The sequence below is a fragment of the Pseudochaenichthys georgianus genome, chromosome 20 (genome assembly GCF_902827115.2).
Source record: "Pseudochaenichthys georgianus chromosome 20, fPseGeo1.2, whole genome shotgun sequence".
Taxonomy (NCBI): domain Eukaryota; kingdom Metazoa; phylum Chordata; class Actinopteri; order Perciformes; family Channichthyidae; genus Pseudochaenichthys; species Pseudochaenichthys georgianus.
The window spans coordinates 12,959,421-12,974,639 of record NC_047522.1 but is presented as its reverse complement, the minus strand read 5'-3'; the positions used below and the strand labels follow the sequence as shown (position 1 = coordinate 12,974,639).

Below are 15,219 nucleotides of genomic sequence, written 5' to 3'. Positions count from 1 at the left end.
TGGACTGAGAACCTCCTGTGTCCCTAAGTACCTGTACTGGAAGCTGGTCTTTAGGATCCCCTGTTAAAGAAACAAAGCCCTTGGAAATAAAGGGTTTGAAACAGGGATCAGGTACATCATCTTCCTGGGACATTTCTATGTCCGATAGGGAAACTCCTTTGACCCCCCCCTCCCTTTTGGCGTCTGAAAGCGTTGCGAAAATTGTTGCTTACGCTTTAAGAAATGACACCCTGAAATAAGGTGTCCTGTTTTATGGCAGTAGTTACACTCACGGGGCCCCCGTGGAGGTGATGGTGGTCCTCTAGACCTTTCAAAAGTTATTGGGCCAAGATCAGGTCTTCCGGTTTGTGATATTGAAGCTTTATCTGGGCGCAAGGGTGAAGAAAACACAGTCTTGTGAGTGAGCATAAATTCATCCGCTAAAACAGCTGCCTTAGCCAGTGAAGTGACCTTCTGTTCATTTAAGAATATCACCATCCTTTCAGGCAAAGAATTCTTAAAATCTTCCAAGAGAAGTAACTGACGAAGACTCTCAAAATGATCCTTCACTTTATTAGTCGCACACCATTTATCAAAGAGAATGCCCTTCTCTCGCGTAAACTCAACAAATGTCTGCGTAGCAGACTTTTTATGGTGTCTGAACTTTTGTCTGTAGGCCTCCGGCACAAACTCATAAGCACGCAATATCGACTCTTTAAGCACTTCGTACTGCAAGCTTTCTTCCAAAGAAAGTGAAGATACCACTTCCTGAGCCTTACCTACTAATTTGCACTGAAGTAGGATTGGCCACATGTCTTTAGGCCAGACTAGTGCGGTAGCAATTCTCTCAAAAATATGAGTCAACCTCTAACTCTCTAAAAGTTGGCACCAAAGCAATATTTTTACTAACATCAAAACTTTTTGTATGAGAGACTGTATGTGAAGGTATTGACCTCTCAAATGTCTGCTCTGAAGAGATTCTCAGGGCATCAACTTCAAGCCGCTTTAACGTGATTTCTTTCTCAGCTGCTATCTCTAACTTGCGAATCTGCAGCCTGTGTTCATAGTCCGCTCTACGCACCATTTCCTTCTCCTGGAACTCCAGCTGAAGACGGGCAAGACGAACTTTTAGTTTGGCATTACTACTTGCACCTAAGCTACCCGGAAAGAAAGCCTCAAACCTATGAAGCGTTGCAGGAGGAGCTTCAGGACTAAACTTGTCAACTCTAGGTGTAGCTAAGCCCTAGGCTGAGTTGACATGCTTGGGATTACAAGAATCTTAACTCCTCTAGTTTTTGCAGGATTTTCTCTCTTATCTCTTTTTTTACTTTATACTTGTCTACTGAAATGTTAAAGTGAGCTGCAATACCAACACATCCTCACTCCCAAGTCGGCATATGTTGACGTTATGTCAAGTCCCCTGTGTCGGCTTTTTCCAACGCAAGGGGGGGGGCCTTAGCGTCCATTTTCAACGCAAGGGGGGGGGCCCTTAGCGTCCATTTTCAGCTTTCCGGAATGTCCATATGCTTCTATGGACGCTCATGGAAGCACGGCATTCGTTTGTGTCGGCTGCCCTTAAAGGCAATGTGAGCGTCCATTCTCATTGGATAACGGAGAATTGTACACCCGTAAGTAAGTATTCCCCTTACTGTCGATTGATTTTACAGTGATATCTGCACTACTCATCGACTAAAAAACACCAGATTATCCTTGTTAATTACACAACATTGATTGGTTTAAATTGTCTGCAATGCTTTTGTATTTTTCCCAGAGCCCTAGAGATACTAAGAGTTACGACACTCCCATAGACCTCCGTTGTAAAAAATGGCGGCGCCTACTTCCGGGGTATGGACATCGAAATAGTTCAACATATTGTCATTTGGGCGTTGGACCTCATTCACTTACATTACGGCGCGTCGATTAGTTCCAGAGGTAAGTTGCTGAAATATCGAACTCTTTTGATTTGTCAACTGTCTATATTGTATCAGAGGCCCTTTATGATGCTTATACTGGTCTTCATTTGTATATGCACAGCGTAATTATCTATATTTTATCTTGGTTATTACAACCCATTTTGCTAGCATTGCCTGCTAGTTAGCTAGCGCGACTTCGTCAGCTTTGAAGGTAAGATTTCAGTAATGAATCGCTAGCAGTTTATATATCAATGATGCTGGGTAACTAACAAGCAGGATTTAGATTGATTATGTGTTTTTATTGTTATTTTGGTTTTTATCTGCTGAACCTGACCGTGTCAGCCATCCTTAGTCGGCTTTTTCTGTATGATATGACTTAACTGCTAGCACTAGTAGAAATGAGGTGGCGTTTGTGATAAATATTTCATTGCATTTTGGGATATACTAACATTTCATTATGTGACATGTTGACTGGACTTAGTTTTTTTGGTACTGTTCCGTGTTAACTTATCTGTACTGTACAACTAGCCTAGCGCTACTTTTTAATGCTTGATGGCATGCTAGAATAGATTCCTTTGTATTGTAATATACACACTAATTGTGTGATTGTTCTTCAAAGGTATTATTCAGTCTTAAAAATATAATAGCCTACTGAATAGGCTACTCTACAGCAGTGAATGAAGGATGAACCTAAAACATGGTCATGCATCCAAAATGTTTATTTTTAAACAAAATAAACACTTTAAAATAATAATTAGCACTTTTTTTTATTCAGCCTCATATGTCAGCCTCATATGGCTGTTGCTGCTGCTGAAGGAGGGGGCTGCTTCTGGAGGAGGGTACTGCTGCTGAAGGAAGAGGAGGCTGGAGGCTGCTGATGGAGGACCGGGAATGGAGATGCCAAGTACATCGATGGCAACGAGTAAGGTGTTTGGCAGTGGCCTAGATGTTATGACCTTCGGTGCAGAGGTCTGTTAGGTCTTCTTTGCCTTCTTACTCTGACTCTTGCTGCCAAGATACCCTTTATGTTTATCCTTCCTCTCAGCCCTGATGCACTTTGATGCAATCCTTAACCTCAGCCTGATGTATGTTGAGAGGATTTTTTTTCTTCAGGTCATGGCATGAGGGCAGGTTGCTGTCCAGCAACATGGCTTCTTGTTCCAGCTGTGACACTGCATTTGAGGACTCCATGAGGGAATCGCTCATCCTCACCCGGAACAGCTGCTCCACGTTCTGAACAAGGGTGAAAACCTCATCTGATGGACGGTAAAGTGCACCCCTTTTAAATTATTTTAATACCAGCAGACCAGCTCTCTCATTTATATCCTGTAGTGCCACAACAGAACCTTAGTTGTATTGCTTTTTTAACGGTGTCTTTCCCCCACTGTATCCCACCTTTTTTTGATTGCCCAAGTGCTCTAATTTGGTCTGTGTTGAAGATTTTTTGAAACTTTAGATGAATCAAATTGTGTTTTTTTTTTAATGCCGAATGAATCCTCTTCTGGTTTACCAGAGCCCTCTCGGCTCTCTTTCTTAGTAATCTCTCCCTTCTCAGTTGCCTCATTAGATCCTCCACGTGAGCCCGGTCACAACTGGCCCTTGGCAGTCTGGTCCCTGGAGCACCTGACCCTGGCAAACTGGCCTCTTCATAGCTGACCCCTGACTGACTGGCTCCTGGCACACTGATCTCTGGTAAGGTGGCCTCTTGATTGTCGGCCACTGACATACTGGCCCCTGGCAGTCTGCTGACATCTGTCTCACTCTCTCTGTCTGTGATGTCCCTTTCATTCCCTTGGAACTCCACCTCAATATCTCCCTGAATCTCTGTAACAATAACAAGACAATTGCTGTTATATGTGTATGCTGCCTTTACATGTGCACCTATTGTCATTTAAGGGTACACTACACTCCTATAGTGACATTCATCTAAGTTCGCCTATTGGCAATGTTACAGTATGAAGAGATCTGTAGATTATGTACATGTGGTATATGAATCTTCAGAGAATCCCTGAACCCTGGTATTTTTGAAGCTGTATAATCTGAAAGTTGCATTAGGAGTGTAGTCTATCCTTGAATTATATAACATGGGAAACATTGTTAGCTTCATATATCATACCAATGTTTGATGTGCAGTAATAGGTGTGGTCATTATTCCTGACAGCTGGAGGCATACTCCTTGACGTGAATTTTCTCCTTTTCGGTTTAAGCCGATGTATAAATACTGTTGGAACAGCATCTGGCCTCAACCTCAAATTTCCTCCTGATTTGTTGCCAATATATTGGTCGTCTTCAAAGTGTACCTGTGGGTAAGTAGGTTTGATCAGTTTCCCCTGCACACTTCAAATGTCATTGAAGAGTCATAATTCTCTACACTTGGAAATATGATGCCCTTTAAAATGTTAATAAGTCATGTCACCTCTGTGAACATTACTTACATGACAGAGTTTTCTGCTGTTGTTGTCCTCTTTCAGACACAGGTTTTGTCTGTTGACCATTGCCATCCATCTCTTCCTTCGTTCTACGTCCTTAGGGAAGCCATACATCCGGAACCCCTTCTCGGATCGATTAGAGCACCCAAATGCTATGTATGACAACTGATCTATTAAAATGCAATATAAACGAAAGTGCCATAATATTTATTGTGCAAACATTTTAACATGAATATTGCTATGTCCTCTGTTCAGTCTGCTCCCAACTGTATTCTCTCCCATTATTCACCACTGTTCCTATTCTTGCTCTGCTTTTTAGGGCCCAGGAAACAGATGAAGAGGATGTCCCTTTCACAAAGGAACCTTCTTGTTTTTTTCAAAATGATTAGGCCCCTGGATGCCCTAGACTAGAGTTCTGTATTGCTTTTTTGTAAATAGTTGCTTTTTTGTAAATAGTTGTTTGTAAATATTTGTAAAATGCCCCCACCCACAATTGTTGTTCGCACAATTATGCTTGTGCGAACAACAATTGTGGGTGGGTGCTTATTGTGCTGCAGACATTGAAGGACCTGAGTCTCCTGAGGAAAGACAGGTGAAAGGTGAGGAGAGGTCATCGCTTGGAAGGTTTTATATCCTGTGGTGTCTCAACAGAACTTAATATGAATTGCTTTATTGTCTCGTCGCTGGATCACCTCCCCCTGGCAAAGTGGCCTCGTCATTTTAATTTGTATTGTTGACAAACCTGTTTGTGTTGCTCTGTTGAACCATGGTTCAACAGGAGCTTCTGTAAATAGTTTGAATATGTATCATAGTAATCATTTTCAGTCTCCCACTCTCTCAATTTAATTTATCGTTTCTTTGCCCCACCATATATTTTGTTGTCCAAGGGCACTAATTTGGTCTGTGTTGAAGATTGTTTTACACTTTAGATCAGGGGTCGGCAACAGGCGGACCGCGGTCCGGATCCGGACCCAGACGCCGACCTATACGGACCCGGAGCTATAATCAATACATTAATAGGGGATTTTTCGGCGCCTCCCGCTTTTTTAACGCTGATTTGGGTGACTTGTGTAATTCATGGAGTGCCGAAGAGTTTTCGTTTTGGGGGTGGGGGGGAGGGAGTCAGTCCGACAGACGGACAACTTCTCACTTCAAAAAAGAAGAAGAAATCTAGACCGCAAAAATAATTAAACAAGCAAGTACCTGTTTTTCCTGGCCAAGGACAGGCTCATGAACACAACACGAGCGTAACGTGTCTTCACGTGGTATATGTCTCGTCTGAAAGGAGTGCTGAGCACCGGAACGCCGCTCCAGCCCTTAAAATATTGCAATACCCATAAGGAGCCGTACACATGCCGCAGTGTTTGCGTGGCTGTGTCTTTAGTTGTAAGCACAGTGGCGATCTGTTATTAGCATCTGGTTAGCTAGCTATGCTAACGTATAGCTTTTCTACAACCAGGTGGAAGAGAGCTCTCTCCTGAGAGGCTCAAATAACCTCAGCTCAGTGAGGTTAAGGCACACCTTGATATGATCATTATAGTTATTAATGAGACTAAATGAAAAACAGGTATAAAATACCATATGACCAGTGGCGACTGGTCATTAGGGGCAGGTGGGGCACAGCCCCACCTAGTGTCAGCAGAAAGTATTACAATAATGATTACAACAAAATGCAAAAAATAAATTAAAAAATATATAAAATATATTTTAAGATCATGTTTAATCATCTGATTCGTCTGTACATTGCTGTTTTAGTATGTGCTCTTCTAATTAGTGTCTACAGTGTGTGTCTATTGAGCTGTTTAGAGCCATGTGGGACAAAACCTGATCCTGCCCCTCCCTCTGACTGTCTAAGTGAACGGTGACTGCAAAAACTACACTGCGCATGCTCAGAGTATTTTCCTATGTAATGTGTGTGGCAAAAAATAATGACCATAGGGGCAAAGTGCTGCCATCCCCACCATACTCATCTCACATAATTCAGAGCTGATTGGCTGTAAGTACGTGTGCCGCGAAAAGTGTGGTGTGTGAAGAGGAGGAGAGAGAGCTGCAGTGAGGCGTCCTAAAACCAGGAAGTAAACAGCGCATGGCTTCCCTCCACAAAAAAGCAACGAGATTTCTCCATAGGATTTTAGAAAATAGCTCAAAATAAGATCTGTGGGAAACGTAGCTGTTAGATAAATGTACGTTTTGTTCAGCCGGATAATATCCACATGTCTACCCTAATTTTATCATTTTCGAATCAAAAATCTATTCATTAGATTAATGATAGACTTTTGAAACTACAAGAAGATAAGGAGGACTTTTACAAAAAAGTAATAGAGATTTTTGTCCAGAAGGATAGGCAAATGGACTTCATCTTCAAGTCAAGGTAAGACTGCAATTTTATTGAAAATGGGATCTTACTAAGAGAGAACAATTCAATATTTAAATGATAAAATTACATTTTCGTGGGTATCCTTCTGTTGAACTGTCTGTTTAAAAGTAATTGAAGCATCAGACAAAAAAAGCTTTTGAAAATAATATTATATTTTGATTTAATATATTTGTAAACCTGAAGAGTCAGTGCCAGTGCCTCACCAGCCATGAACCTCTCTGCAGAAGCTTATATATAGACATCTGAGTTGTTTGTGCCCCACCACTTTTGTACATATAGAAACACCACTGCATATGACAGCAACAAAAAAGTTGTTAAAAATAACAAGAATAGAGTTTAAAAGGAGAGTGATTTGTAAAATATCCAAAAAGGAAAATATGCTACAGTTCTGTTTCATATGGGTGTTGAGAGATGTATCCATAGATCTCTTAATGTTGCTCTCAAAGTGCACCACATTGATGCATTTAACTTCAATATTTAAACATGACACATATCCACAGTATTTAAGTAATGTTAATTGACAATAAATAGTTGTTTTTGAATTGTACTTTCTTTATTTGATTGGCAGTCAGTTGTTGATTACATGCAGACGTTGATAAAGCTACAGGTCACTTCAATATATATCACACTAATTCATGAAGCAACTTAGACATTTTTGATGTTCCGGACCTTTGCATGGGGAGATTTTCTCTAACTGGACCCCGTTGAATTTTAGTTGAAGACCCCTGCTTTAGATTAATCAAAATTGTGTTTTTTGGCTGAATTAATCATTTTCTGTTGAACCCTAACCCTCTTTGTTCTCATTCTCATTCATTTGACTTTGTTTTGTTCTAACACACATCACTTTTTCCATACACTGTTCTTAATAAGTAATAGGCTACCAAGCTTTCCGTTTTCACCCTGCCTCTCCAAATGCAAAACTGTCAATAAAAAGTATGCAATAATGCAATTACAGCTGAAAAAGTACTTGGGTGTGTGTGTTTTTTTAATATATATATTTACCATTCAATAACGCAATCGCTGCTGTCTGTCTGTCCCATATAAGAACATGACAGCGCAGCGCAACTATACTACGGACGTGACTGCCCTGACAGTGACAGCAACATAGCCTGCTTGTGCTACCACACTTTCCCCTCAAAATATCGTTAAATAACGAAACTTGTAAATATTGCCAATCCATACAAAGTGTAACCACATCATGTAAATATGAAAGCAATCTTTAAAAAATAACAGCGTTGGTTTAATCTATGACTATTTTGACCATGTTTGTGCTGTTTTTGCCATAGAGAAGCATTGCCACGGAAGTGCGTTTTGAACTATCCCGGCATACATAAACCACGTGACCGGCTGGCGGCGACATCAAAGTGTGTCGTAACTCTTATCTCTCTATGGCTCTGATTTTTCCCCTTCGATTCGGAGAAACAAATATTTTTTCGGAGTAAAGGATGGCAGAAGACACTACACTACCCAGAATCCCCAGCTATCGTTTGGACTACACCATGTGCTCTGTTTGACGTCAGCTTAGTTTGCTAGTTATTACGAAGATTACTTCAGGAAATTGCGTCCATAACGTTTTCATTGTTACCAAGGTGGTTGCTAGGGACGCTGCTATCGATATTATTTCTGTTATGTTGTGTAACGGTGTTATCTTTATTGCTACCCCCTTCCCCGTCAATGTATAGTGTTTAACAAAAACCGCATCTAAAGATAGCCTACGTTATTTTCCCCTGTGCAATTCCAGTCTCACATCTCAGAGCACATCGTCATTAACAAATACCGGAAACAGACCGAAAACATTTAAACAAAATAAAATACTTTATTCCGAGTGTGCTTGCTTTTCTCTTTGAAAGTCATCACATACCGGCATTGTAATACACGGTTCGGCTGCATTAAATATTACATATCTGCCGTAGTTCTGTATTTATAGAGCCTGATGAGAAGACTTCTAGACAAACATGAGGAACTGAAAACGTGACGTGGATCATAAATATATCAGCCATTAAACAACATCTTACATTTCTTTTCACACAATACGTCTCCTTGCAGTATCAAGACTAATTCGGCTGACTTTTATATTTGATCCAATTGGTAGATAGGCTGTATTTACACCATAAAGGTGCACAGCTGATATAAAGGGACACCTAGTGGTTAAAGCATGTTATTGAATTTCATTATTTTTATTATTAGATATTAATAGGATCCCTATAAAGTATATTCATTACTCGTTATTCTCTACTAATAGTTAATTAAAGACTGTATATAATGACTATTTTGCACATCCCTTTCAAGATTTTCTAAGGTTTATTGACATCATATAGGCCTACACAACTATGGTGTAGTTCTGCATTGAATGACAAACTTGGGTCGCAGGTTCCTCAATAGTGCATTACAAGACATCTATCAATATTTGTGCATACCTGTTGAAGCACTTATTTTAACTGATATTATACATAATGTATTACACTCTTATAAGATGTATAGATATTTCATCTCCAGCCTTGTCAGGTATTGAACAATCAATAAATAAAGAACACAGAATTGTTGAATATAAAACACAGAACTTGTGTGATTATACTAAATGATTTACAAATAAACACCACTGCATATATAACTGTTACACATGCTGATGTAACGCAAATGTTCCAACTTGGGATCAATAAAGTATATCTTATCTTAAGCTGATCGATGGCTACTGCCATATTTGCAAAATGTGCCTCTGAACCTTGACAAGTGCATGTTTCAGGCTTATCAATTAATGTAATGTAATGTTATCAATTAACAACAGGGGTCACAAACATAAGACCAGCTGTTAAATAAAGCTCTTCTGACCTTAGCTGACATATATATTAATGCTGCCCATTATGGGCACAAGCCATTTTCACCCATTTATTAATTATATGTTTTAAATGTGAGTGTTTCCTATCCCCTAAACCTCCAGGGATGTACACAGTTTAATACTGGCAACTTCTTATTATGGGAAATACGAAAACGTCTTTTAAAACTACAACTCCCAGTAGAGACGTGCCATAGATAGAGAACATGTTGCGAAACAGAATAGCCAGCATGTGTAGTTCTGGGGACGGGGTGGGGGAGGGGGGGGACGTGGTGGACACGTTCAAATCCAGTTTTGGACAGTCTGCCGTGGTTCCATCCCATTTCAAGTGCTGTTCGAGGCTCCGCAACCCTTGGAGCACACTCTCCAATCACAGGAGGAGGAGGAGGAGGAGGAGGAGGAGGAGGAGGAGGAGTCAAAGGAGATTGAGCCAAACAAAAGAAACGAGCATAACAAAACCAGGCCTATCTCTACATCTATCCTTTGAAACCAAAACTCAAACAAAAACCCTCACTAACTAATCTCCTCAGAGCTGGAAAAAACTAAATACAGGGGTGGCAACAATCCGCTAACCTAGTGTATCTTAACATTAGTTATCTACGTGATGAGAAATGTACAGGGTACCCCAGACTTACCTAACTCCCCCACCTCTCAACACACACACATAGTAACAAAGGTCAGACAGAACAAAACAAGTAGAATGACTTTCTACTCAAGGCAGTCAATTGCAGGCTCCTCATCAGCAACAGGCCCAGGGTGAGAGAGAGAAGATTTCCTGGGTGCCTCCTTTATGGTCGGCCCTAGCTGCTGATAGGCCAGCTGAGGGTGAGCGGATCCAATCAGCCATCAGACTCAGGTGCACAGGCAGATACCGATCAGCTGCTGATTAGCTGTGCAGAAGACAGGGAGAAGAGAGAAACACAGGAGGGAAGGAAAACCACACAAGTACAGCCTGCCTGGCATGTAACAATTACCCAGAGTCCACATACATTTAGTGATGTAAAAACTACTATATTCAAGATATTGTAGTGGAGGCGAATGTACAGCCCTGAAACTGCATTTAAAATCTTGGCAAAATTAAGCTTTTAAATGTTCTATTTTGTTCACTAATGCAGCAGATTTCCTCTCACAGGAACTACTGCTTGATCATATTTTGGGACGTCTCTACTCTCGTTTAGAGCATATTGTTGGACAAATGCCTCTGGATTTGGACTACTTAGAATTTATTTGCACACAAGAATTGGTCTTCTTAAATGCTATGTCCAGGCAGGTATGTGTCTCTGCCTGTGTTAGATGCCATGAGAGAGCTCCATAGGCTTACAAACGTGGAAAGAGAAAAAAGTAAGCAATACATTAAAACTGTGCAATTTGAGCAAGAACCAGTTGGAAGACAGAGAATGGTCATTTCTCCGGAGTATATTCACAGCCTTTTAGAGTTCAATCTGTCCATCCCATGCATAGCTGCACTTTTGGGGGTTTCAAGACGCACAGTGCACCGACACATGGCTGAGTCTGATTTCTCAGTCAGAGAACTGCAGCACCCTTACAGATGAGGAATTGGACCAGTGTGTGAGAGACATTAAATCCAGGCAGCCTCACTCTGGATATCGAATGATGAAAGCACTTCTCCAAACTCAAGGACTGCGGGTGCAGTATGACCGGGTTAGAGCTTCCTTGCACCGTGTTGACACCATCGGAGTCATATCCCGTATGAACAACCTAGTATGCATTGTTCGAAGAACCTACTCAGTTCCAAGCCCCCAGTCTTTGATGCACATTGACACAAATCATAAACTAATCCCGTGAGTTATTTTACTCTTAAGGACAGATTAATTCATAAAAGTATTATAATTTACTAATAATATAAATTAATTTTACTATAGGCCTATTCATCATAACAGTTTGAGTTAATAGTGCTTCTTTCATGTTACTGCCCATGTAAACACACATGTCCTCAATTGAAGATGATATCAGATGCTTTTGAAAATGTAACTTATTGTATTTGTAACTTACAGCTACAACATTGTCATCTGTAGCTCTTTTCACGACACAGACACAGGTCGGTTCTTTAAAACGGGCGTTTATTTCTTGGGAGTTTTCATCGTGTAGCCTTCCCTCTTCCGTTACGCCGTGAGAACTACAACACCGAAATGACACGCATACAGAGCCAAATACATTAGCATATTGTGCTACACATATGAATGAAAAACAAGAAAATGAAAACACAAAACAAATACCTCGTTGGCCGCTTGTCGTGAAAGGAGATTAATTTAGTTCCTTTTCTGCATAACTTCGTCACAGACCTCCCGTCACACTAAAACGTTATCACAGACCTCAGCAGAGCTTCAAAAAAGACGTCAACCCACGTTGAGTTGTACAGTGCAACAGCAAAACACGCAGTACCAGCACATGAACAAACATTAGTTCCTAGGCACAAGAAACACATACGCATATCGGCCCAAGATGTAAAACAAACTGTATTAAATCATGCCATATTTAACGATTATAAAATAACATGGAATAAAGTATTCATTTATCCAATTGAACTATGACATTAACCGTGTTACTCCTTTTAATTAAGGCAACTTCGTTACGTCATTTACACTCCCACCAAATCACTCATTAACTCAAATGTGGGATTTCGTTTAGACAAAATGCAAAGAAACAGTCAAGTGTTTTCAGTGTGTATGACTATACTCTCATGTATAGGACTTAAGTGGCCTGAAGTAAGGTGACTACCTTATGAATAGGTCTTTCGAGGTAGACTAGTCTAGTGTGTGGTTTTCCTTTATCAAGTGTAGTGTTACTGACTAGTAACTTTAGCTTTCGCACCAAGCCGTCTGTTCCAGGGTGAGTTTCTACAACTCTGGCGAGCTTCCACTCATTTCTTGGTAGGTTGTCGTCTCGCAGAATGACAATGTCATCTACTTGTGAATTTTGTGATGCCTTTGGCCATTTCTGCCGCTGTTGGAGGTTTAGAAGGTATTCTCGTTTCCATCTTCGCCATCTTCTCCATCTCTTGCGCAGATAGAGGTCTTCTTTACAGAACTCTCCAGGAGGGGGCAGAATAACTGATGACTTCATGGTTATTATGTGGTTGGGAGTGAGAGGCTCTGGACCGGTAGGATCGTGGAGGTGTTCAACACTTAACGGCCTGCTGTTAATTATTGCCATTGTTTCGTAAAGGAATGTTCTCAGAGTTGTGGTGTCTAGTCTGCTTGCAGACTTGTCGAACATGACTGTCAGAATGCTTCAAATCGTTCTGATTTGGCGTTCCCAGACTCCTCCCAAATGGCTTGCTGAAAGAACATTCATTACAAATTCGCAACCAATTGCTCGTTGACGTTCCTGATCCATTCCTTTGAGCAACTCAGAAAACTCCCTCCTGGCACCAATGAAGTTTGTTCCTTGGTCGCATCGTAATTGGCGCACAGGTCCTCTGATTGCTACCATTGTTCGAAGTGCATTCATGCAGGCATCTGTCGTCAAATCGTCTAGCGTCTCTATATGCACCGCTCTGGAGCATAGGCAGGTAAACAACAATCCATATCGTTTTACCTCCTTTCTTCCTTCCTTCACAATAAAGGGACCAAAACAATCTATACCGCAGTAAGTAAATGGAGGGGATGTCTCGGTTTTGTCCTCTTGCAGATCGGTCATTTGTTGAGTCTCTGTGGTTCTTCTGTATTTCCTACATTTTACACACTTGTAGATGTGTGATGAAACTACATTTCCACATCCCAGGATCCATATTCCATTCGCACGTACCTCATTCATTGTCATGCCTCTTCCTTGATGATGTACACGCTCATGATGATGTTTGACGAGCAAGGCAGACACATGAGCTTTCTTCGGAAGTATTGCAGGATGTTTTATGTCATGATGTAAGGCTGATTGAGATAGCCGTCCTCCCACCCTAAGAACATTGTTCTTGTCCAGGAAAGCATTCAACAGGTGTAGCTTGTTGTGCTTGTTCAAGGTGCTTCCCTTTTGAAGCTGAACTATTTTAATTTCTTCGGTGAAGGCCTCTTCTTGCACCAGCTTGATAATAAAGATTTCTGCTTCTCTTCTTTCTGCAAGGTTAGTTGCTTCATTAGTTCTTGGCTGAAGTCTCCTGGATTCTCTGACAAATCACTTGAGTCTTGCGACAGCTCTCACTGTCCTGGACCAGTCAGAAAACTTAGAGAAGCGGTTCAACAGTGAATTTTCTTCGTGTGAACTGCGCTCAGCCCCCTTGAGGCGTAGTCGGTGTAGGGAAATATTTGTATGTATTCATGTTAGCAAACTATGAATAAGCTTGAAATGGGAAATGATTTGTATAAAAACTGCGAGCTGGATTTGGGGCCTGTTGACATGTGGTATTGAGAACAAAGGAAGATGGGGGAAGGTGAGGGTTTGATTTACAATCAACTCAGATCTAGAAGATAATGAAGCTAAGCTACTGTGATTGGGGAGACTTAAGATGTGAGGTGTTGGTGATATTTGGGCAGCCAATCACGGAGGTCTGGAAGGGAGGATCAGATAACTCCTCCCATTGTAAGCAATGTATTAAACACAGGAACCACGCTGTGTTCAGCCTCTTTCCTCTGGCTGGCTCACGTGAGTATCAGGTAAATATGGGATCCCAAAGATAACTGTATTGAATTTGTACTGTATTGATTGTATTGCATTGTCATATTACCATTAAAGTAGATTATTGTTTAAACGGTTACTTGTATGCTCTGGATTCCTTCCTGTATGATAACCAGCTTGTTAGGGACGCGCGGAGATTTGAAAAGCGGACTAGTAATCCCTCAAAATCTCTATCAAATGGTGACTCGACGTGCCTGATAAACAAAGCTGTGGAAGAATCCGGACGACCGGAATGGGTCGGGAACAAACGCTTTCAAACATCTCAGACAATCAGCAGGGCCCTGCACAAAATAAGGTATGCAGACGCCTGCTATAAAAATCAACTGTCTGTAATTGGATATGCTAAAACTTTAGGATTGTCTGTAGGCGTTTCACAGTGTTTTTAAAGTTTAAATGGAATATACAATGCATATTTTACTATGTTAGGAAAGTTATATACAAAACGTGAACGTTGATCGCCAGGTAGACAGAAAGTCCTGCGTAACGTAAATAGAGCAGTTTGGCGTGGACCTACAGGTAGCTTATTCCTGAGTGGCGTGGAAACGGTGCAGTTTGTGGGTTGCGAGGTTTTATTCCTGCACGACAAAACCTGGAAACTCGATATTTTAGATCGGGTAGCCGTTTAAAACTGGGGTTAAATAACAGACCAAGGCTGAAAGCTAAAGGCCAGAGGTCTGTTATATGTTGAATCGGGGAAAGAGAACGCGAACCTCACCGAAATTGTGACGGGACCGGCTCTCGTTTCCCTTTGTCTGTAAACTTAATTTGAAAAGCTGACGTGTGATAAAGGAACATCACATTATCAAGCTGGACAAACAGTACGGGGAATAAATCGGTGTGATTTTTACCTAAAATACCTGTGTGAGCGATTGTCTGTGAAACTCAGAAGAGTGAAGCTCATTTGTGGTCTGCTGCTGCCATCTAGTGGCTGAAAGGGGGTAACACACCCTTGATATTTTGTATCAAGCTTAGCGTTTAATCATTACATTGCTGGCCGGTATTGAAGAAGGGAAGCACGTTAATAGTAACAACGACAATAGCCCAGTATATTCATAC

At 41.1% G+C, this 15,219-nt stretch overlaps 1 long non-coding RNA gene across 1 annotated transcript; it reads left to right on the top strand.

Moving 5' to 3' along the window:
* The first annotated feature begins 3,871 nt into the window (after positions 1-3,871).
* On the top strand, positions 3,872-5,244 carry LOC139435883 (uncharacterized). Its single transcript, XR_011645091.1, has 3 exons — positions 3,872-4,198; positions 4,364-4,477; positions 4,641-5,244. It is a non-coding gene; the product is annotated as an uncharacterized lncRNA (long non-coding RNA).
* Positions 5,245-15,219: the final 9,975 nt, after the last annotated feature.